A 23,368-nucleotide genomic window follows, 5' to 3' on the forward strand; every position below is an offset into this window, starting at 1 on the left:
GCTGATGCTTCACAATGGACACAAAAGGGAAAGATTCAGCCAAGGGCATAGTGTTGGAGTCAGGACCTGAACCCAAGTCAGCAATTCTCAAGTTCAATTCTCTTTCCCCGGGGCCAAGCCAAGATAACAATGTGACTTCATAAAATTCAGCAAGTTTTATTATCATTGAGTTTTCCCCTAAGAAACAGAGTAGCCCCTCATTAGAAAAAGATTAAGCCAAACTACCGACTATTTCTCTCACTGCCTTGGTTTCCATGTTTATATCCTCAGAACCTAAGACAATGCCTTGCATATTTTTAAAAAATTGCTCCAGACTTGGGATTTCACTGGGGCAAGGAGTTCCCAATGAGGAAATTCATTCTACCAATGCCATCTGACAAGCATTTAGCATATGTTCCAGGGAAGTTGGTTGTGGAACTGATTGGTTAATATGTGTCAGACTCAATATTTGAACTCAAATCTTTCTGAATTCAAGGGTGAGTTATCTATTCACTACATCATGCTGATACCTATATATATATATATATATACATATATATATGTATATATATATATATTCAGACACAAATATATACATATGCATATATTTATACATGGAAACATGTGTGTACATAGACAATGGTATGCACATATGCATATATGTGTGCAAGACACTTCTGCACATATATGTATGTACAAACACATTTGTATGTATATGAGACACATCTATACATACATGTGCGTGCATGTGTTTAATAACTGCTTACTGAACTAAACTGAATTAAATTGTAAAATATCATATATGAGCGATCAGGTGAGAAGAATTTTAAATTTAGATAAATGTTAAATAAAGTAAAATAAAATTAATTTAAATTTAAATGAAAAGAGGAGCTATCTCAAAACACCTGAAATATACCAAGTAGGCTGAAAGCTGCCTATTTTGCTCATATTTAAAGCTGGGTCATTCTTCCATCTCTATATTGGGGTTTAGCTTCATAGTGTGATAATTGCTACAAAAGAGGGAAGGCTGGCATACTGGAAAAGACACTCATTTTGCCTCTGCTATTTATAACATGGGTGACCTTGGACAAGTCACTTTACAGCTCTGGATCTCAGTTTCCCCATCTGTAAGATGAAAATGTTAGACTAGATGGCATCCATGGTCATTTCTAACTTTCTAACACTAGTATCTATTCAGGATGCCTTGCTTACTCTGATGATTAGGCATTATGAACTGTGGTCTGTAGGGCAGAAAGGAATGGTAGGACCTCAAAAGAGGAATAGGTTTTATTAGAGGAGAAAAGGAAACTGAGGTCTATCTATAAATCCTGAAAGATTCCACTGTAAGCGCATAAGCTAGGAAAAGGGTAAATTTGAAAGCACATGAATGAGTACCATCTGACACAGATGCCCCTGGATGAGACCTGAAGGCATTGGTAGAGTTGGACAATCCATGCTTCATGCTTCTCTTTCTCTCACTTTCCTTCTCTCTGTTTTCTCTTGTTTATCATCCATTTTCTTTTTATTTTCCCTTATTTCTCATCTTTTCGTTCTTTGTCCCTGCCTAATGCTTGAGATCTATAGGCACAACTCTGCCGAGATAATGGCATGTAGCATTAAAAATCTGCTGTAATTTGTACTATCTGGCACAGATTTGTGTTCTAGTTCCAGTGCCATATGTTAGGAGCTCTGTGTGTCTGGACAAAATACTTAATCTCTTTGAGTCTCAGTTTCCCTCTCAGTAAAAAAATGGACTTCATAATTCAGAGGTATTGGAAAGGACCTCAGAGGTCATCTAATTTCACATTCTCTTTTTATAGATCAGAGAATCAGAGGATTCTCAAGTTATAGCTGCAAGGTTCAAACATCAAAAAGTCATTGAGATTCATATTCTCATTTTACAAATGAGCAAAGTGAGGCTCACAGAAGTTCTCTGATGTGCTCAAGATTACATGGCTGTCATAAGAACTAGCCAGAATTCTAAATTAAAAAAACAAACAAACAAACAAAAAGCCCTTTGCTTCTGACTTAGAATCAATACTAAGTATCAGTTCCAAAGCAAAAGAGCAGCAAGGGCCCAGAAGAATCTGAGGTCACACTTGAACTCAGGTCCTCCTGATTCCAGGCCAGTATTATCCACTGAGCAATCCAGCTGCCCTAATACTCTTTACTAAAAATACAGCTACATTGTCCAGTGATCCATGCTAAAAGTACCTTGTATTTCTAAACATCTAGGATTCTAGATATTTGAGATATAATCTAATGTAATGTCATGTTGTTCTTTCCTCACTCAAAATTATCTTCTGGTTTCTGGAGCAAGCTTAACATGCCTTTTTATTTATTTATTTTTTTAAGGAGCTATACAAATATATTTTTTTCTTTTTAAAATTTATTTATTTTTAAGTATTTTCCCAAGGTTACATGATTCATGTTCTCTTCCCTCCCCTCTTCCCTCCTCCCTCCTGGAGCTGACAAGCAATTCCACTGGGTTATACAAATATTATTTTTAAACAACAAACCTTTAACAAAATTTAGAGCAGCTAGATGATATAGTGAATAGAGCACCATATCTGGAGTAAGGAAGACCTGAGTTCAAATGTGACCTCAGATACATCTTAGATGTGTGACCTTAGGCAAGTCACTTAACCCTATTGGCCTCAATTTCTTCATTTGTCAAAGGAGTCAGAGAAGGAAGTGGCAAACTACTCTGAAATCTTTGCCAAGAAAACTCCAAATGGGGGGAACAGCTAGGTGACTCAGTGGATTAAGAGCCCGACCTAGAGACCGGAGAGCTTGGGTTTAAATTTAACCTCCTAGCTGTGACTATACAAGTCGCTACTGGCTAGCCCTCGTCACTCTTCTGCCTTGGAACCAATGCACAGTATAGATTTTAAGACGGAAAGTAAAGGGTTTAAAAAAAAAACTCAAATGGGGACACAAAGAGTTGGATCTGACTGAACAACAAAATCTTCATGATTAATTTATTAGAGATTCCAAGACAAGGGAACAGATTTGTTTACATTTATTTCTCAAGCATTCTGCAAAAGAGGGTGTTCAGACAGTCCTAGGGGGCAGAAGCCCCCAAGGGAAACGGACCGGGTTCTGGAAAAGGAGGGAGAGGGGCGGGCATCCCCCGCCGGCAGGCTGTCTGTCTTTCCCTATTTGTAAGCACGTAAACAATAGGAGGAGATTAGCCAGCGGAACACTTCGGGACTGGCTCTATCTCCCTCCATAAAAGCCACATTCAATGCCGTCGGGATCTTTCCGTATTCAAAGGGACTCATTGCTCGGCCGGGAGCACGTGACCCGTTGGCAGCTGATACATTATTTCGCTGAACGAAATCTCCCGTTAACGTCCCAACAATGAAGTGTTAACTCGCTCCGTACTGCCCGCTTTTCTCTTTCTTTCCTCGCGCTGCCCCGTGGATAGGGGCCGCGCCAACCCGACTGAAGTGGGGAGCAGCGGCGGCCGGGGGCCCCTCGGAGTGGGGAGGGGGGCGTATTGTGAAGGCAGAAGGGAAGCGGGGCAGATCGTCGAGTTGTCACACTATTTTAAGCACAGTCTCCATGGGTTATGTGAACTTGAACTTCAATTTCCTGGCCCACGGATTCTCATTGAGCAGAAAGAGCTTCCGGGCTCCCATTCACACTCTCCCTGGTCGCGGCAGCTCCGGTCCGGCTTCTGTGCGTCCTCACCTACCGGGGAGATTAGGGGAAAATGCAGATGAGCCCAATGCCCCGAGAGGGGACCCGGATAGAGCTCAGGAAATCCAGAGCTGGGAGAGGAGAGCAAAATTCTCCTCGGCTGTGATTCCCTGAACGACAATTACTTCGTCCAAACCTGGGCTCCATCCTCTCTCCACCTCCCCAGTCACTACTACCCTGATTCGGATTGGTTTAATGGCTTCTTCTTTTAAAAACTTTTTTTTTTTTAAACTAAATTTAAAAAATTTTAATCCTCACTTTCCATCTTAGAATGGATATTAGAATAGAATATTCTTACTCTAGAATAGAATACTAAGTATTGGTCCCAAGGCGGAAGAGTGCTGAGCACCAGGCGATTGGGGTTAAGTGACTTGTCCTGGGTCATACAGCTAGGAAGTATCTGAGGCCAGATTTGAGCACCCATTTCTAGGTCTGGCTCTCTACTACTGAGCTACCTAGCTGCCCCATTAATAGCTTCTTTTTAACAAATTTTATTTATGTGATCACTGTATTGCAAATAATAATAATATGAAAATAGGTTTTGAACAATGATACTGTACAATTGCCCGTTGGGAGGCGGGGGAGGAGGGGAGGGAAAGAACTTGAATCATTGTAACCATGGGGAAAAAATTCTAAATCAAATCAATAAATAAATGAAGAAAATTTTTGAAAATTAAAAATATAATCATATAATATTTTATATAGAATTATAAAGTATAATTTATAACACATAAAATATTTATGTAACTTATTTGCAAGTATCTCTTGCCCTCCTCCCTTCCCTACATCATAGAAGGTATCATCTGGGAGTCAGGTACCTATATATAAATTATGGCTTTCATGTTTCCCTTTTTCAGTTTACTCTCTGGAGGTAACATTTACAATTTATTCTTCAAGTAGTAAATCTATAGCTGCATATAATGTTCATTTGGTTCTACTCATTTTGCTATTCATTATCCAATACTCTTTCCAAGTAGGTTTTTTTTTTATTAGCTTACTAATCATTTCTTATGGCACAATAGTATTCTATCATAATCATAAACCACAATTTGTTTAGCCATTCCTCAACTGATGGACGTCCCCTTAATGTCTAGTTGTTTGTCAGAGAGCTGCTATAAATATTTTGGAGCATATCAGTTCTTTTCCTTTTTCCCTGATTTCCTTGGGTACATACAGTTTTATAACTCTGGGTATGTTTATAGATTGCTCTCCAAAATGGTTGGACCAGTTCACAGCTCCATTAATAGCTTCTTTTTTCTTTTTTTTTTTTCTCTTAAACCCTTACCTTCCCTCTTAGAATCAATACTGTGTATTGGTTCATATGCCATAGCTTGCTCAGCCATTCCCCAATTGATGGGCATCCCCTTCGCTTCCAATTCTTTGCCACCACAAAAAGAGCCGCTATAAATATTTTTGTATTAGTAGATCTTTTCTCTCTCTCTCTCTCTCTCTCTCTCTCTCTCTCTCCCTCTCTCTCTCTCTCTCTCTTTCTTCTCTCTTTACATATAGATCTTATAGTGGCATTGCTTCAAACAAGGATTTGAACTCAGGCCTTTATGACTCCAAAACCCAGTGCTCTTTCCATTGAAACACTCTGAAACCCAATGATAGGAATCTATTGACCTGCTGACCAGATTTTAATCATGGCGCCATGACTTCTTCCTTGTTATGCTTGTGATATTGGAAATTTGGGGTCCTTGATCTTAATATTGAGGTCTCTGGTATGTTCCTGTGGATGTTTAGGGGACTTGAAAACCACATTTCCCATGATTCCTCTTGTGTAATACAGGTGGGCAGGAAGTGTGATTACGTAGACAGAGGAATAAAGTCTCAAAACTTGATTGGGATGTTCTCTTTCCTAGGAAGCAGCCAAGGGGAGGGTATGGTGGGCCATTTGAATTAGATCTTAGCAGGCATGTGGTTCTTTTTAACTATCAATATGGCTGTTAATAAAACCCTAATATCTTTAAATATATCCATCTATATCAACTTTATTTGTAACACAATTTCAAACATGGTCTGCTCTGTGTGGAAATCCTAAAAACTTGAGTAAGATGTTTTTTAAAGTACAATTTAGAATTCAAAAGACAACAGTCAAAAGACAACAAATCCTTGTAGCTCTAACACAAGTCTTTTTGTCATTTGGATCCCCCACTAAGGCGGCAGCAAGGGGACACATGACAAAGTGACAGAAGGATCTGTTGACTATCTAACTTTTATCTCAGTCCCACAGCACAATGCCTGGGAAATATGTTGATACCAAAGTGTGTCAGCTTCAAGTGGGCTGGAATGAAGAGGCTGGAATGGTCCCATTCTCTTAACTGCCTCCCACACCTTCAAACACCTACAGAAGTGCTGCTTTGCCCACTTTGAGTAAGCACCAAGTTAAACGTGGCACAGGGAGCTTTTAACTTAACTAAAACAAGATGTGAACAGATAGGGAGAGGAGAAGAAATCCCACAGGGTAGGAAGATAGAAAAAATAGAATTTTAGAGCAAAAAGAAGATACTTTAGAGCTCTCGTCTCATTAATTTCTTTAACAGTTGAAGACACTAAGGCCCAGGATGACAAAAAAATGACTTGCCCAAAGTCACAGCACAAGTTAGTGGTGAAACTTGTATATACATATATAAATGCATATTATATCCTGTTATATAGAGAGAGCTATATATAATATTACTTAAATTTTATATTATTATAAAATTATATTATACATTTTATTATTCTATATTATAGAATATTGAATAACAATATAATAAATGTATTATGGTAATTTAAATATAAAATAGTATTATCATGAAATAACATTAAATTTTTTATTATATTATATATTAATTATAGTATAATGAGAATTATATTATAATAGTTAACATTTCTATAGAGATTACTACATGCCAGGCACTTTGCTAAAGACTTTATAATTATATCACTTGATCCTCCAAACAACCCTGAGAGTTTGGTGCTATTATTTTCCTCGTTTTATAGATGAGGAAATTGAGGCAAACAGAGGTTAACAACTTGCTCTGGATAACACAACTACTAAGTGTCTGATACCAGATTTGAATTCAGGTCTTCCTGATTCCAAGCCCAGTGTTCTGTCTGCTATGCAATCTATAATAATTTACTGTTGTTGAGTTGTTTTTTCAGTTGTGTTCAATTTTATGTCTCCATTTGGGGTTTTCTTGGCAAATTTTCTTTTGCCATTTCCTTCTCCAGCTCACTTTATAAGATGAGAAACTGAGGCAAACAAGTTTAAGTAACTTGCCCGGAATCACACAGCTAGTAAGCTAGCATTTATATAGCACGTGAGCTTGCAAAGGACTTTGACATATAATGTCTTCTTTGATCTTTATAACAATTCTGTACAGTAAAGTGCTCTGATTATCCTGATCTTACAGGTGATAAGACAGATTTAAGGGAGGTTAAGTGAAAAGGATCATAAGCTAGTATCTCAAGTAGGATTTGAACTCCAACCCTAGTGATTCCAAGTCTAGTGGTCTAATCACTGTGCCGAGCTTCCTCCAGTGGCAAAGCTTTGCTAAGATCCAGGCTCCTGACTTCCATATCAGTGGTTTTACTTAACCACATGCTACATGGATAGAAAATTTTGTCTGAACAGACTGGGAAGCAGACCATTTTGAATATTCTGATTGCACTCATTCAGTAAATGCTAAGTCCTTACTGAAAGCAGAATACTGTGTTGCAAACTGAAAAAAAACTAGCTTAGTGAGATATTATTGCTCAATGGACATAGTCCCAAACTTGGAGTCTTGGGATCTGAATTCAAATCCTTGAGCTTTTAATAGCTGCCAGTATGACCGTAGACATGTGGCTTCATCTCTCTCAGACTCAGTTGGTCACTTGTGAAAATGGAGTGAGCTAGATGATTTCTACTAAAGTCCCTTCTGCCTCAAGATCTATGATCTTCTTAGTGAAAACTTTCTCCTACCTTCCTGGAATTCACACTGGCATAGAAAGGTAAAATGCCAACAGAGATAACCATGATAGTCTTGGCCATTATTGTTATTTCTGCTCTGGGGACGCTGTAAGATGGTACAGAGGGACCCACTGGAAAAGAGGTTTTCTTCCTGTTAAATTCTTAGATATCCTTTAAAATACAACTCAAAGATCACTTCCTTTGTAAAACTTTCTGGTTTTTTTCCATTGTAATGACCTATCCCCCACCCCACCCCCATTCCATATCCTATATCTTGTTTCGTACCTTTCTAATGTATGTATGCTTTATTGTCTATTAATGGGGGTGGGTGTACATAGTGCCTACTATGTGCCAGGCAGTATGCTACGTGCTTTTCAGATATCTCATTATATAATATAATCCTTATAGTAATTGATTATAGTGTAACAGGAATTTATTTTCACACACTTCGAATCCACTGATACAACTTTCCATGTGGAGGAGGCTGGGGAGCCTTCTTCTTGAAGAGTTGTGATGATGCCTAATGGAAGTGCCTTGGGAAGACCTTGGAGTATGCCTAGGCATCATGCAACTGGTTCTGCTACTGCTAAATAAGAGGCTCAGATTGGATTTCTTTCTCTCTCCCCTCTTGATTTGATTCTTTTGCTTTGGTCCTTTGCTGTGGTCTTTCTTCTTTTGTTTTAGGTGAAAGGATCAGAGACTTGTTAGTTTTGAAAGGTCAGGAGAATGAGCCACGTATGAGTCCAAGTTCCCATGCTGGGTTTTGTAGGGAACTCAGAACCAAAGAGTGATCCTTGGGACCCAGTCCAGTAGTAGCTAAGCTGAGGATCCATCTGGTAGTCATGCTTTATTTGGCCATGAACTTGGTGGCACCAATTCCATGTAGAAGTCAGGTGAAGTTTGAGCCCACTCTCCCTAGAGACTGAAGTGGTATAATAAAGAATATGGCACTGAGGCATTGCAGGGTAGAATGTTTGTGCTTTTGTTCTTGCTCTATCTTTGAAGTGTTTCTGTTTAGTTGTTCCAGTTCAGGCGTGTCCAATTCTCCATGTCCGCATGGACCATAGCACACCAAGCCCTTCTATTCTCCATCATCTCTCAAAGTCTGTCTCAGTTCATGTTCATTGTTTCTATGACATTGTCTATCCATCTCATCCTTTCCTATCCCCTTTTGTTTCTGCCTTCAATCTACCCCAACATCAGAGACTTTGCCAATGAGTGTTGCCTTCTCATTATGTCGCTAAAGTATTTAAGCTTCAGCATCATTTATTTTACCTTCCAGCGAATGATTTGAATGAATGATTAACCCTGAGATTTAGTTAATATTAATGAATTGAGACATTAGTCAATCATGACAGCTGACAGTAAGGGGAACACAATCAGTTGGGGCTTATGCTGATGGCAATTGAGAACAGATACACCAAACCCTTCCAGGATGTAACCTTAGAGCAGTGATGGCGAACTGAGTGCCCAAACTTCAGCCTCATGCTGCATGTGAGCTGTCCCTTTATCCCAAAAAGGGGAGGGAGGAAACACTCCCATTGCACTGCTGGACAGAGGGAGGGGTGAAGTGAAAAATGTCCTCAAGCGTGCATGGAGAGGGAGAAGAGAGGAGCCCCCTCTGGCACTGGTGCAATAGGTTTACCAACATGACCTTAGAGCCCTGTGGGGAAGTATGACAGTCTGGCTCTGGGACAGTGGACCAGAGTGCTATTCACCACAATTATTATCCATTTTTGTCTTATTCTCCTATTAGAATAGAAGCTCCATAAAGGTTGGGATTCTTTCTTACTGAAACTGTGCACCTAGCACTTAGCACTGTGTTCTTTTTTTTGTGATTTGAAATTTTTCATTTAATTAATTAATTTAGAATATTTTTCCATGGCTACATAATTCATGTTCTTTCCCTACCCTCCTCCCACCCCACTCCCATAGCCAATGTACAATTTCGCTGGGTTTTACATGTGTCATTGAGCAAGACCTATTTCCATAATATTGATATTTGCATTGGGGTGATCACTTAGAGTCTACATCCCCAATCATATCCCCATCAACCCATGTGATCAAGCAGTTGTTTTTCTTCTGTGTTTCTGCTCCCACAGTTCTTTCTCTGGATGTGGGTAGCATCTTTCTCATAAGTCCCTCAGAATTGTCCTGGGTCATTGCATTGCTGCTAGTAGAGAAGTCCATTACATTCAATTGTACCATAATGTATCAATCTCTGTATATAAGGTTCTCCTGGTTCTAGCACAGTGTTCTAAACACAGTAAGCATTTAGTATTTGTTGAATGAATGAATGCCATATGCCAGAAATGAGGGTGGCTCACTAGCACAGTGGGTAGAGTGCCAGGCTTGAAGTCAGGAGGGCACAGGTACATATCTGGTCTCAGACACTTCCTAGTGATATGACCCTGGGCTTAACTTTGTTTGCCTTGCCCTTGATTGTCCGTCTTGGAATTGATACTAAGACAAAAAGTAAGGGTTTAAAAAAAGTGACATGCCTCCCAATCCACCCCGGATGAAAGTTCATAGCCACGTTACATACTGTCAGGGAAGGATATTTGAACTGAATATTAGGACAAGTGGATTCTAATCAAGGTTTGCAACAAACTTGTGACGTGATCTTGGGCAAGTCACTTCAACTCTTATGGCCTCTGTTTCCTCAACCATTAAAGAAATGAGTTGAATAACATAGCTTTCAGTTTCCAAATATGGCATTCTCTAGCCCATGTTCCTAGCTGCTGGAATTTCTTCTCCTCTTACCATCTGTTCACATCTTGTCTTGGTTAGGTTATAAGATGGCTATGCCATGTTTAATTTGAAACTTACCCAGATTGGGCAAAGAAACATTACAATGATCACTGAAAATAACAATAGAAATAAACACAAGGCTTGGAAGATAGAAATCTTTGTGACAAGGCTTGATGGGACGTGTGACAAGATTTTTAATCTGGCCAGAATTAGTATAGAGAATGGTGTATTTCCTTATTTGGACTTTTTAAATGATAAAGTTTATGCCTTCAACACCCCACAGAAAGTTGGAAAGCTGTCACTGAGGAGGCCCAACTAGTCAGAGAGAAGACCCAGAAGGAGATTTTCAAAGGCTTGAAAATTTAAACTCAGAAAAAAAAAAAAACAAGCAAAAACAAAACAAACAAACAAAAAAACCTCTGTGCCACTCTAGGGGGAACTGAGGAAGATGGGTTGAGAAAAAAAATCTCAAATGATTTCCACTGATGAGCACATGTGATGAGCTTTTAATAGCATTCAAAAGAATATCCTTTATTTTTGTAATAATTTCCAGAGAAAAATCTCCATTTTTTTCATTCCTTTGCATTGAGTTAATCAACAGATCTCTTTTTCTTTTTTAAAAATAAGTTTTAGTCATGTCTTTTGTTTTACCATCAGAGTCATTTTAAAATATTCCCCCCTCCCCTTCTTCTTCTCCCCACTACACTCCTGGAATTGAACTCAGTCGTCTAAAAAAGAAAAACTGTTCAACAAAAATAGCTATTATGGGGTCTGGGTCTTAGAGTGGATGCGATTTTTTTTTTTAAACCCTTGTACTTCGGTGTATTGTCTCATAGGTGGAAGAGTGCTAAGGGTGGGCAATGGGGGTCAAGTGACTTGCCCAGGGTCACACAGCTGGGAAGTGGCTGAGGCCGGGTTTGAACCTAGGACCTCCTGTCTCTAGGCCTGACTCTCACTCCACTGAGCTACCCAGCTGCCCCCTGGATGCGATTTTTAGTCCCAGAAGTCCTCTACCTCTCTACTAAGAAGAATGGAAAGGGGCAGCTAGATAGAAGACTATCTATCTAGGAGGTCCTGGGTTGAAATCGGACCTCAGACACTTCCTAGCCATGGAGGAGGAAGATGAGGAAGAGGAGGAGGAGAAGAAGAAATTTCTCTACCTTTTCTAGGGAACCAAGACTGACTATTAAAGTTACTTAGAGTGTGGCTTGTCTATGTTATTCTTCTGGTTTGACTTATCTCAATTAGTATCAGTTCATACAAATCTTGAGAGTCTCCAAAGCCCCTTCTGGATCGAAATCTATGATCTTATGATTCTCTGAATGCCATTCAACCTATCTTTTTTCTTTATTAAAATTTTGTTTTGATTGCTATTTTTCATTTTCACATGCCATTCAGGTCTGAATATATGGCCCTCCTCACTTACCCTGTGAGCCTTGTTAGAAAGATTTAAAAAGAGAAAAGGCAAGAGAAGGGAGGTCCTAGGTTCAAATCTGGCCTCAAACACTTCCTAGCTGTGTGACCCTGGGCAAGTCACTTAATCCCCATTGACTAGCCCTTACCACTCTTCTGCCTTGGAACCAATAGTATTGGTTCCAAGGCAGAAGGTAAGTTTGAGAGAGAGAGACAGAGACAGAGAGACAAAAGAAGAGAGAGAGAGAAAGAGAGAGAAAGAGACAGAGATAGAAAGCCAGAGAGAGAAAAGGAGAGACAGAGAGAGGAGAGATGGAGAGAGAAAAGATGAGAGACACAGAGAGGGAGACAAAGACAGAGAGAGCAGGAGAGAGAGAGAGAGAGAGAGAGAGAGAGAGAGAGAGAGAAAGCAATTTAACAAAACTAACCCATTGCCTTTGATGCACTTTTCTAAAAGAGTTCCTAAATATTCAAGGTCAATGGACTTTTTCACTTCCTTCTTGTACAGTTTTTTTTGTGTTGTTTTTTTTTTTTTGAAATTTCAAATGAGTGACTGGAATTAATGTGAAATCATTCCATAAAGATAGACTGGAGCCAGCAGACAGAGAAGTGTGCGTTTTATGTCTGAAGCAATAAGGAGCATTGAAACCTTTGGAGCATCAGAATGGCATGGTTAGAACCTATGGGTTAGTAACATCAGTATGATGGCTCTGGGGAGAATAGAGCACAAAAGGGAGATATTGGAGGCAGAGACCAGTTAGGAGACTATTGCAATAGTCCAGGTGATAAAGGCCTGAACTAGGGTGGTGGCTGTGTGAATCGAGAGGAGGGGACAGGCATGAGAGAGGTTACGGAGGAGAATCAACAAGACTTGGCAAATGAGTGGATAAGGAAGATGAATGAGGATGAAGGATTGAGGTTGTTGCCAAAGTTGCAACCCTGTACTTGTCGTCTTGGGGAGGAAAGAGGGAGAGAGAGGAAGAAAGCATGGATGACAAAACATCAGAAAACGATCGTTAAAAATTATATCAAGGAATTGCTTGTCGGATCTGGGAGGGGGAAGGAAAGAAGGGAGGGAAAGAAAATGAATCATGGAAACACGGGAAAATATTTTAAAACTAAATAAATAAAAATTTAAGAAGAAAAAATGTAGAGACCTAGCAGAAGTTAAAAACATACGGGAATAGGATAAGGTACATGACATCCCTGTCATCCTGTCTCCTATTGGAGTTGTATTGAAGATGATTTTAGTAAATCTACAGAAGATGAGTTTAGATCTCAGTGCTCTTATTCAAATACCAAAAAAAAACCCAGTCATTTTATCCATTTGTGCAATATTCCACAAAACATTAAATATAAAAGTAATAGGAGGAAAAATAAAATACAAATACAAATTATATCCACATATAATCTCGGGGGGAAATTTTTTTAAGTTGCAACTATGAGTGATTGGGAGGATGGCAGTGCCCTCAACAGAAATAGGAAATCTCCAAAAAAGAATTCCAATTTAGACACATCAACAGGAGTCATATAGCCTTTGCTTGAAATCATCCACTGAGGGTAAAACTCACTACCTTTTGAGGTTTCCCATTCTGCCTATTGTTGAGTCATTTCAATTGTGTCTGACTCATTGTGAACCAACCCATTTGGGGTTTTCTTAGCAAAGATATCCAAGTGGTTTGCCATTTCCTTTAGCTCATTTTACAGATGAGGAAACTGAGGCAAACTTAAGTGACTGACCCAGAGTCACAGAGCTAGTAAGTGTCTAAGATCAGAGTTGGAAATTCTCCCCACTGCTTCTAGTTTTACCGACAGATGACAAGCAGAACTGGTCTAATCCTCCTTTACATAACCACCCTTTCAATATTTGAAGGCAGTTCTCACCTTCGCACTAAGTCTCTCAGGGTTACACATCTCATCTTCTTCAAACAATCCTTGATACACTTCACCATCTTGTTTGCCTTCTTCTGGTTGTTCTTTTGTTTACAAATGCCCTTCCTAAAAAGAGCTTCCCAGAACTGAACTTGGTATCCTAGCTGTGTACATAAACTCTAGCTTAACTGGAACATAGAGTTTCTTGGAGGAAATAATGTCAAGTCTGGAAATGTTGATAAAAGCCAGGCTGGGGAAGGATTGTGAGCTCTTGGCACAGAAGTCTACATTATATCTAAAAGGTAAAAGGGAGCCCCCCTACTCCAAAAAAAAAAAAAAAAAAGGTTTCTGAGCAGAAGAGTGACAGAATCAAACTTTAAAGGAGATTATTTTGACAGGATCATGGAGGCTATATTGGTGAGAAGACTGATTGGATACATGAGAACTAATTAGGAACTTTTCAATGGTCTGAGTGAGAGATGATGAGGGTCAGAAATAGGATGGTGTCTGAGTGAGTAGAGAAAAGGGGAGGATTAGAAGAGATGCTGGGGAGGGACAATCAATAGAACTGACAAACCTGAAAATCTCTTAACTCCTTCAGCCTTTGGTTTCCTCCTCTACAAAATGAGGTGAGTGGCTTGAATAATCTGTAGCATCCCTTCTATCTCTCCATCCTGCCAATCTAACTGCATGACCTTCCTCGTGGGTTGTTGTGCAGAAAGTATTCTGTAGGTGTCTCAGGAAGGGAGCAGAGGTGGAAGAGAGGGAGAAAACATGGACTGCAAAATGTCAGAAAAGGAAAATTAAAAATTGTTATCAATATGCAATCTGAAAAAATAAAAATAATTTTAAAATTTAAAATTCTGTGAATGTGAGTTATGATTTAGGGCAGATTCTAAAACTTTATAAGGTCAGTGCTGTATGGAAGTGGATACCTTTTTTTTTTTAAACCCTTACCTTGCATCTTTTTTTGTTTTTTTTCAACCCTTAACTTCTGTATGTTGGCTCCTAGGTGGAAGAGTGGCAAGGGTGGGCAATGGGGGTCAAGTGACTTGCCCAGGGTCACACAGCTGGGAAGTGTCTGAGGCCGGATTTGAACCTAGGACCTCCCGTCTCTAGGCCTGGCTCTCAATCCACTGAGCTACCCAGCTGCCCCCATATAGTAGACTCTTTTTTTTTTTTTTTTAATTTTTTTTTTTAAACCCTTGTACTTCGGTGTATTGTCTCATAGGTGGAAGATTGGTAAGGGTGGGCAATGGGGGTCAAGTGACTTGCCCAGGGTCACACAGCTGGGAAGTGGCTGAGGCCGGGAATAGTAGACTCTTAATAAATATTTATTGATTAATTTCCAGCTTCCAGGTCATTGTTGGTAATCTGAGCATTAACTATTTACAACCCCCTCATCAGACATTATGCCCTTTCACGATTCACAGCTACAGAGCATCCCTGGAGTGAATATCACGAGTGTCCAAACTGGCACTTATCCAAGACTTTGCTGCTAAACAGCTGCCTAGAAAAAAATGAGTTGCACATAGTAGGAGCTTAGTGAGCATTTGTTGAAATCTTTATGACGAACCAGGTGGAATTTGCTGAGTATACATTCACGCTAACTTTTTCTCCTTACTCACTGAACATTTTAAAACTCCGACCATCTTCCCCAGAGCCCGGTTTCAAAAGAGTACGATGTCTGGTTTGTCAAAGCCAATGGAGAATACTCAGAGGAAATGATGTAGCTCAGTGTAAAGACTGTACTCTGCCCTCCAGCAGGGGCCCAAAGACATCTCCCAGGGCTGATGGGAGAAGCACAGATGCAGCCACACTCTTGGCAGGTCCAGGCAGGGTTGCCTTTGATGTGAAGCCTCCCTTGATATTTCTCTGTGTGTCTGCATTTGTCCTTGGCAGTCAGAAGGCAGTTCCCTTCCAACAATGTGGTGCCCTTGTGTATTCCTGCCATCCATTTAAACTCTGACACTTGCAACAGCTCCCAAGATGATGTGTATATGGCGGGAGGGGGAAAGGGGTGGAGGCTGAGGGAGGAGAGGGAAGAGCCGTTAGAAAAATGCTTCAGTCCCAAGACAAAGATGTCAAAAGGGGCACTTTTTACACGTCGTATTTCCCACGTGAGACTCAAAAAACATTCAAGTTGTCTGCCCAGCTCTGTCCAGTTTAGGATGTGGAAGAGATCGGAGGTAAAAGGCAAAAAATGATTTCACCCAATTGGAATGGAAAAAGGTTGAGAAGTGCAAAAGTACAATGGCTCCAAGTTGGTTTGCCAAAAGGTAAATACTAATCAGCAGAAATGCCAGGACTCCAGGCTCATCCCCTGAAAGAAAACTCCCTTCTTTGCCCCCTCCATCATGATCCTCTAAACATAGCTCAGAGACTGAGTATTGGACTCCAGCTGTCCTGCCCTTCTTTGGGAAAGTCATCCCAGCTCCCATCAGCAACAAGGAGACCTCTTGCAGAAAGTCATTTCCTCTAGGCAAAGACTCAGAACTACATTACCAAGCTTAGCCCCGCTCATGAGATCAAGAAATTCAAGTTAATTCAAACATTTATTAAGTAAGTGGGCAGCATATACAAGGAACCAAGCAAGCCGAGGGCGTCAGAGTTACCCTAAGCAGATGGGAATCCAATGTTTTCTTGAAAGTAATAGCTCATATTTATAGAGCTTTAAGGCTTACAGAGGGGTTTGCATATTTATCTCTTTTGAGCTTCACAATATCTCTAGGAGGCCAATATTACACAGGCAGAGCCAGAACTAGAAATATTTTCACCTGGGACAGAGATTAGGTGTGTTGGCTTTTTTTTTTTTTTTGAAGGGGGAAGGGAGAATGTGGGCAGCAAGCAGAATACAATCATTCTGGGAGAATGGTCGATTTTTGAGTCTTCAAGGGAAACGTGGACCTCACAGAAGATATGCTGTAGCCAAAGGACCCTGGAAGGGTGAAGGAGAATGGTTTCATCATGCCACCAGCAAGGAAAAAAAATGGAGGCACACAGAGAGAGCATTCCCACTTGCTCCCACTGTGTTGTTGCCTACTAGTTATGACTCTAATTCCAGGTCTGAGTAGCCCCATTTTATAGATGAGAGAACCAAAGTTGAGAGTTTAAGTGCCTTGCTAATGATTATCCAATTTGTGAGAGCCAGAGGTTCTCTCCTGAATCCAAATCCGGAAGACTTTTTAACACCATAATATCTGATGTAGAAGGTATAAGTTAGTGGTACTCCCTGCTACCTTTCCCAAGGATCTTCTGTGACATCTTTCCTTTTTGTAGGCCAGTGATGGCAAACCTATGGCACGGGCGCCAAAGATGGCACACAGAGTGCTCTCTGTAGGCACTCAGATGCCCCCACCTCAGAGTTCCTCACTAAAAAGGCAGAGGGACTCAGGCGGAGCTGCTCCCTTCCCCCTCTCCACCACTTTTTTCACATCATCCATCCCTCTGCCCAGCAGCCCAATGGGAGCACACAGGGGAAAGGCGGGTGGCTCATAGGTGGCCAAGCTGGAGGGGAGCTGAGCTCTTGGGCCACTTCCCTCTCCCTCTACACTTGCTGAGGACATTCCTCACTTCATCCACCCCTCCATCTAGCAGTTTGATGGGAGTGTTTCCTCCCTCCCGTGTGGGGGGTAAGGGGAGGAGGCCATGGCACTTGGTCTGGAGGGTGGGACTGGCACTCTCTCTCTAAAAGATTCACCATCGCTGTTGTAGGAAATCAATCAATTTATATTCATTAAGCACCTACTATGTGTCAGGCATTGTGCTACGTGCTGGAGATACAAAAAAATATAAAATCTGGAGCTACAAAATAGATAAATTTTGGATAGATAAAAGATAAAAATGGAGATACAAAAAAAATAATAAAAGCTAATTCCTGTCCTTAAGGAGCTTAATAAGAGTCATACATCAAAGAGAAAACTTCTTTCTCCCAAGTTCAACTGTCTTTCCATAAGAATTACTCCCAAGGAATGTCTGTTAAGCAGTTATAAACTGCAAGTGGAAGGCAAATTAGTCTCAATTCTCCTAAAGCAATTCTTTAGAAGGACAAAAAGAGAAATATTATGGTAGAAGAACATAAGTTAAATTCTCCTCTGTTCATACTCCTGAGACCTGCCTTGTATAAAGTAATACAAAGCCAATGTATCCCCAGCCCTTGATCTTCTTTCAGGCTAAAACAAAACAAAAAACCCTCAGTGGATGGGCAGAAGAAAAAGGACAATGGAATCTGTGGTCCCTGGCATAATGGCAGTGATCAACAGTTCTGCTGGATCTGTAGCCCCCTCTCCATGCTATTAAATGCTTCCTTAAGGCTTATGTAAACTTCAGATTAATTTGCATGACCCTGGCACTAGCTTTCAGGGGTATGATAGGACCTCCTTGGATTAAAAAAATTTTCTCCATACCCTAGTAATGGCCATAGCTGACCTGTTTTGCTGTCTCATCTGTTATCACCACTTAATCCTACTACTGAAGCATTCAACCATATTCATTTTGGGCACTGTTCTGATTTGTAATAATTTATCCTGCATTTGGGGCCTGGAATGTTATCTTAGAGCAGATACGTCAGGTCATGAATCCACCCTCTCAGTCCCCATGGGTTTGCTGGGTTGTAAGCACATAAATCAAAGTAGTATGATAGCATTTTCACTTTGGGAATAATGAATTTTTCATGAGAAACAGTTCATTCCCAACCAGCCTCGGTGCTATGTAAGATCCTTCTACCATTCTTGCCTCAATTCCTCATCAAAATTATTCTGCCTTCCTCTCTTTTTATGAATTTAACATCCTTTGCTTTACCAGCCTATATGTTTGGCTCTCTTCTCCCTCATTGGCATTTTTTTTGTTTTTGTTTTGATGATTTCAGCACAATGATATAGTCTCTTTATCTTAGATGCTGGCTCTTCATTTAGAATCCACTCCTTGCCATGTAACTTTTTTTCTGTTCTGTAAACAAGTAACAGAACAGCTGTTCTACATTATTTTCGACACCTTGGAGTTAGCATATCTTGTGCATATCTGTACAAGTACATCATTTCAGTTCTTGTGTAGCTCATGCCCCAGTGCCCCAAGATCTAGGATTACACAGACCAGTTTCAGTCTTGGGGGCAGTCCCACCCACTTCTTCCAATCATTACCTCTTGGGTTCATTCTACCCCTCCAACAAAAGTTTGCCCTGGAAAATCTTAGAATATAATTCAACTATTATTCTTGTCTAGGTAGGATTCCAAAAATGTGAGTAAAAGGATCCCCCAAATCCTATAGGACTACTCAAGGCAAGAAAGAATGTTGTCAAAAGTCTATTCCACTTCATAGAAAATGTAAAAAAAAAAAAGTCCAATAAATAATGTAATACAGCAACACATAGGCAATTGATACTATCTTCTCCCTTTACTCTAGTGGATCCTATTTTTGCTCAGAATGGTGAAGTCTTCCAGATTCATAGCAGCATTCTGTAGGATCACATTGGAAGAAACAAATTTGGGTATCCTGGGAGCCACCCTCATCTCCCCTCATGCCCCCCACTTCATTCCTATCAACTTTCCAATGAGTTTTTTTTCTTCCCCAGAGACCTATATGAGCATCTAGCCTTGTGAGGGCATGGATTCCATTCAGAAGGAAATGTACCTGGTTAGACCAACAACCTTTTCCCATTTTATCTGAAACTGTCTTAATAACTCATAGTGATAGAGTATGGGTGGTGTAGGGCAGGAATCAAAGTAGTAACCAGAGTAGTAATAGTAGGAGTGGTAGTGGTAGTGGTAGTAGTAATAGTGCTAGTAATAGGAGTGGTTGTGGTTGTGGTAGCGGTAGGAGGAGGAGGAAGTGGAAGAAGAGGAGGAAGAGGAGGAGGAGGAGGAGGAAGAAGAGTGGTGGTGGTGGTGGTGGTGGTGGTAGTGGTGGAGGTAATTAACATTTATGTAGCACCATATGATTTGCAAAATACTTTCCATTATCATCTCTTTTAATCCTCACAATGACCTTTTTCTTATAAGCATTCTAAATTAATATTCAGAATGACTGGATTATTTCCCCCTCTCCACTAGCCTTCTGTTAGTATTTTGTTTCCAGTCTTGGTTGGCAATTGGAAAATCAAATCTGTCTAGGAATTCATCTCTCACCAGAAAACTGGATTCCAGAAATCCTGAATTTGAGGCTCCTTAGAGAGGAGACTCTAATGTCCATCATTTGGAAAATGACTGAACAAATTGTGGTATATGATGGTGATGGAACTCTACTTTGCAATAACAAATGATGAATAGGAAAATTTCAGAAAAGGCTGGAAAGATCTTGAGTAACTGATGCAGAGTGAAATAAGCAGAACCAGTACACAGTAACAGTGATATTGTATGATGATCAACTGTAAAAATTTAGCTACTGGCAGCAATGCAATGATCTGAGATAATCCTGAAAGACCTATGATGGGAAATGCTATCCATCTCCAGAGAAAGAACTGTTGGAGTCAGATGGATTCGGATAAAAGCAGACTATCTTTCACATGAATGTATTTATGGTTTTTTTGGGGGGTTTTGATTATGTATGAGTGTGCTTTTACAACAATGGCCAATATGGAAGTGTGTTTTGTGTGAAAATAAAAATAAAATTTTTGGAAAAGAGAAGGTAACACCAAAGGCTGGCGCTGCCTGGGAATTCCCTTTTCTCTTTCTCAGGGGTAGAATTCTAGGATCATGTTTTCCAGAGCTGCTTTTCTTTGTCCAGAAGGCTGAGTCCTAGAATGCTCAAATTAGATAATATAGAGACTGGTATTAACCCCAAATCCTCCCTCTCTTGGGAGAGGGCTTTATTCTGGAAACCAATTGTCAAGGAATTGGTTCCACCTCTATTGAGAGGGACCTGATGTTCCTTCAGAAGGCTGTGGATCAGAAATTCTAATCACTCAGACCACACAGCTCCCTTTCTCAGAATGAGAGTGAGCAACTATTAACCAAGGTTGAGGCCAAAACACTCATAACAGGGTGCTGGAAATGTATATTGATCCAGTCATGGGCTTCTGTGTCAAGGACCAATGTTCTCTCTTAGTTGTGTGGTACTCTATTCTGTACTCTGAAAATAAGGAGAGAGAACTAGAAGAGTATATTTTGTTTACTATCCCAAAGGGAAAGCTCCTCTTAGTCTATCCATCCCTAATCACTGAGATAATTCTCATGAGATTCCGGGTCCACACTCTCCATTTTGGTGTCATTAAGTCATGGTCCTATTCTTTGTGACCCTATTTGGAGTTTTCTTGGTAAAAATCCTAGAGAAGTTTGGTTTTTCCTTCTCTAGCTCATTTGACAAACAAGGAAAGTGAGGCAGAGAGAAGTTAAGTGACTTACCTGGTACCACACATGTAGAAAGTGTCTAAGATCAAATTTGAACACAGGTCTTCTTGATTCTAGGTCCAGTCCCCTATTCACTATACTACCTAACTAACTCCAAAAGTACCAAAACAGTATCACCATTTTGTCAGGTCATTAGCATGATCAGGAACTCCCTTGATCAATCAAACACCTATGGCTATACTTCTCAATATGTAAAAATCACTCTCCTTTCCTGATTTATCACAGGATTTTTTCCTCTCCCAGAAGTGATTTAATTTGATTACCAATTGTACTCTTCTCCATATACCTCCCCCATTTACTCAGGATTATAAATTTAGAATCAGAGAGGACTCCAGATCTTTAAACTCATCAAATTCAACCCCTTTACTTGAGAAATGTGAAAACTGAGACCTATAAAAATGAAGGTCATTCAGGTTTAAGGTATATTCCAAGGATCTAATTTGCTCCCAATTCTCAGTACATCAGTCAGATTCAAAGGCTTCTGACTCAAATGGTTGGTGCTTCCCTTTCTTTATCTAATTAGTGACTTCTCTATCTGTGAAAATCAGGAGAAATTTCAGCTAATTCAGGATTTCTGTGCCACTGTTTTCAAGGAAGGAGTTTACAAGGAAGATAACTAACGAAAAAATTAACATGAAAGTTTCTTTCATGTTTCAGTTGTCAGGAGGAAAAAACAATCAAAGCAGCAGCTGAATAAGTTATCATTTTTACCAAAATGTACAAAGAAGCAGAGATCAGACATCTGGAAATAGTCCTCAGTAATAAATGAGAATTTATGTGGAGAAACTCTTCAGATACACTCCAGTTTAGAGATTACACTCTTGTGATGTGCACATTCCCCATAAAAAATCTTTGCTTTTCATTTGTCTTCAAAAGATACATAGAGAATTCCAGGCATACATGATAAAGAAGCTGGTCCTCCTGCTTCTTTTCTCCGTCCAATTTTCTCCTCTTTGTAGCAAAGGGATAATAGTACATTGTATATGTGTTTAACTGTAATTGGGGGGGTGGGGATGGGAATTTAAGAGACAATCAGGAACCTAAGTCTGAGAATGAGGCCGGATAACAATGAAACTTGAAAATAACTTATGCGTGAAATCCCTCTTGGACCAAGGAATGTTTCTAGCATTCAAACCCCTCATAAGCATGGCATTTAAATGACTCTTTTCCAAGTGGAATATAAGAAAGAGAAAGTCCACGAGGATAGTGTGAGTGTGGAGAAGGAAAGAGAGACTTGATCTTCTAAAAATAGCAAAAGCTACCTCTCAATATAAACCTAAAAATAAGAACTCGAACCCCTTCCCCACATGACCTAAAAATAATAGACAACATCCCATGCCTAAAGTTAGTTGGCTCAGAGCCCAAGAATGAATGCAACCATGACAGTCAGGATTGATTCAAGGGTGGGAGGTGGGGAAGAGAGGCTATTCTATTCTCCAGCTGTCACCCTATGTAGCCTCATGCCTTTGGCCCTAATTAATGTGAAGATTTCTCACTTTGTTCCATGGGAAGAAATGTAGGGCTGCCATATTACCAGTCCTTCTGTAAATTGGGATCCTGGCTAGATGAATTTTTATTATATAGATCTCATCCTTTCTCTTCTGAACCTTCCATTCTAATAGAGTTCCTGTGCCTTCACTCTAAAAGTGAAGTGATCATCTGAAGGATTAAATAGTGAGATAGGAAAGAAATAGAACAAGAAGAAACACTTTGTCTTGGGAGGGGAGATGTGGTTGGATGCGAAGAAATGAAACCACAAAAATTCTAACCACAATGGTAAAAAGAAGAGGAGAAGTGGGGAAAAGGAAGGAAGCAAAGAACAGGGGAGGAGAAGAAAATGTAGAGAAACCAGAGTGAAACCTTGGTTCAGAATTAGGGGGGCAGAAAAATAAATGACCAATAAAAACTGAGTGGTCCTCTTTTTATTTTCTCCTTCCCAACCAGCTCAAGCACTTGTAAGAGATGATGTAAGCACATGTAGGTGGGTGCACAAAGAGGGGACAATTACAGAAAAGAAACATAAGGAGGGGGCAGCTAGGTATCTCAGTGGATAGAATGCCAGACCTGGAGATGGGAGGTCCCGTGTTCAAATCTGACCTCAGAGACTTCCTAGCTGTGTGACCCTTGGCAAGTCACTTAACCCCAATTGCCTAGCCCTTACTTCTCTTCTGCCTTGGAAATGAAATTCAGTATTAATTCTAAGACAGAAGATAAGGGTTAAAAAAAAAAAAGGAAGGAAGGAAGGAAGGAAGGAGGAAGGAAGGAGGTAGAGAGAAAGGAAGGAGGGAGGGAAGAAGGAAAGAAGTAGGGAGGGAGGAAGGAAGAAGGGAAGGAGGAAGGAAGGAAGGAGGGAGGGAGGAAGGAGGGA

The sequence above is a fragment of the Gracilinanus agilis genome, chromosome 3 (genome assembly GCF_016433145.1).
Source record: "Gracilinanus agilis isolate LMUSP501 chromosome 3, AgileGrace, whole genome shotgun sequence".
NCBI lineage: Eukaryota > Metazoa > Chordata > Mammalia > Didelphimorphia > Didelphidae > Gracilinanus > Gracilinanus agilis.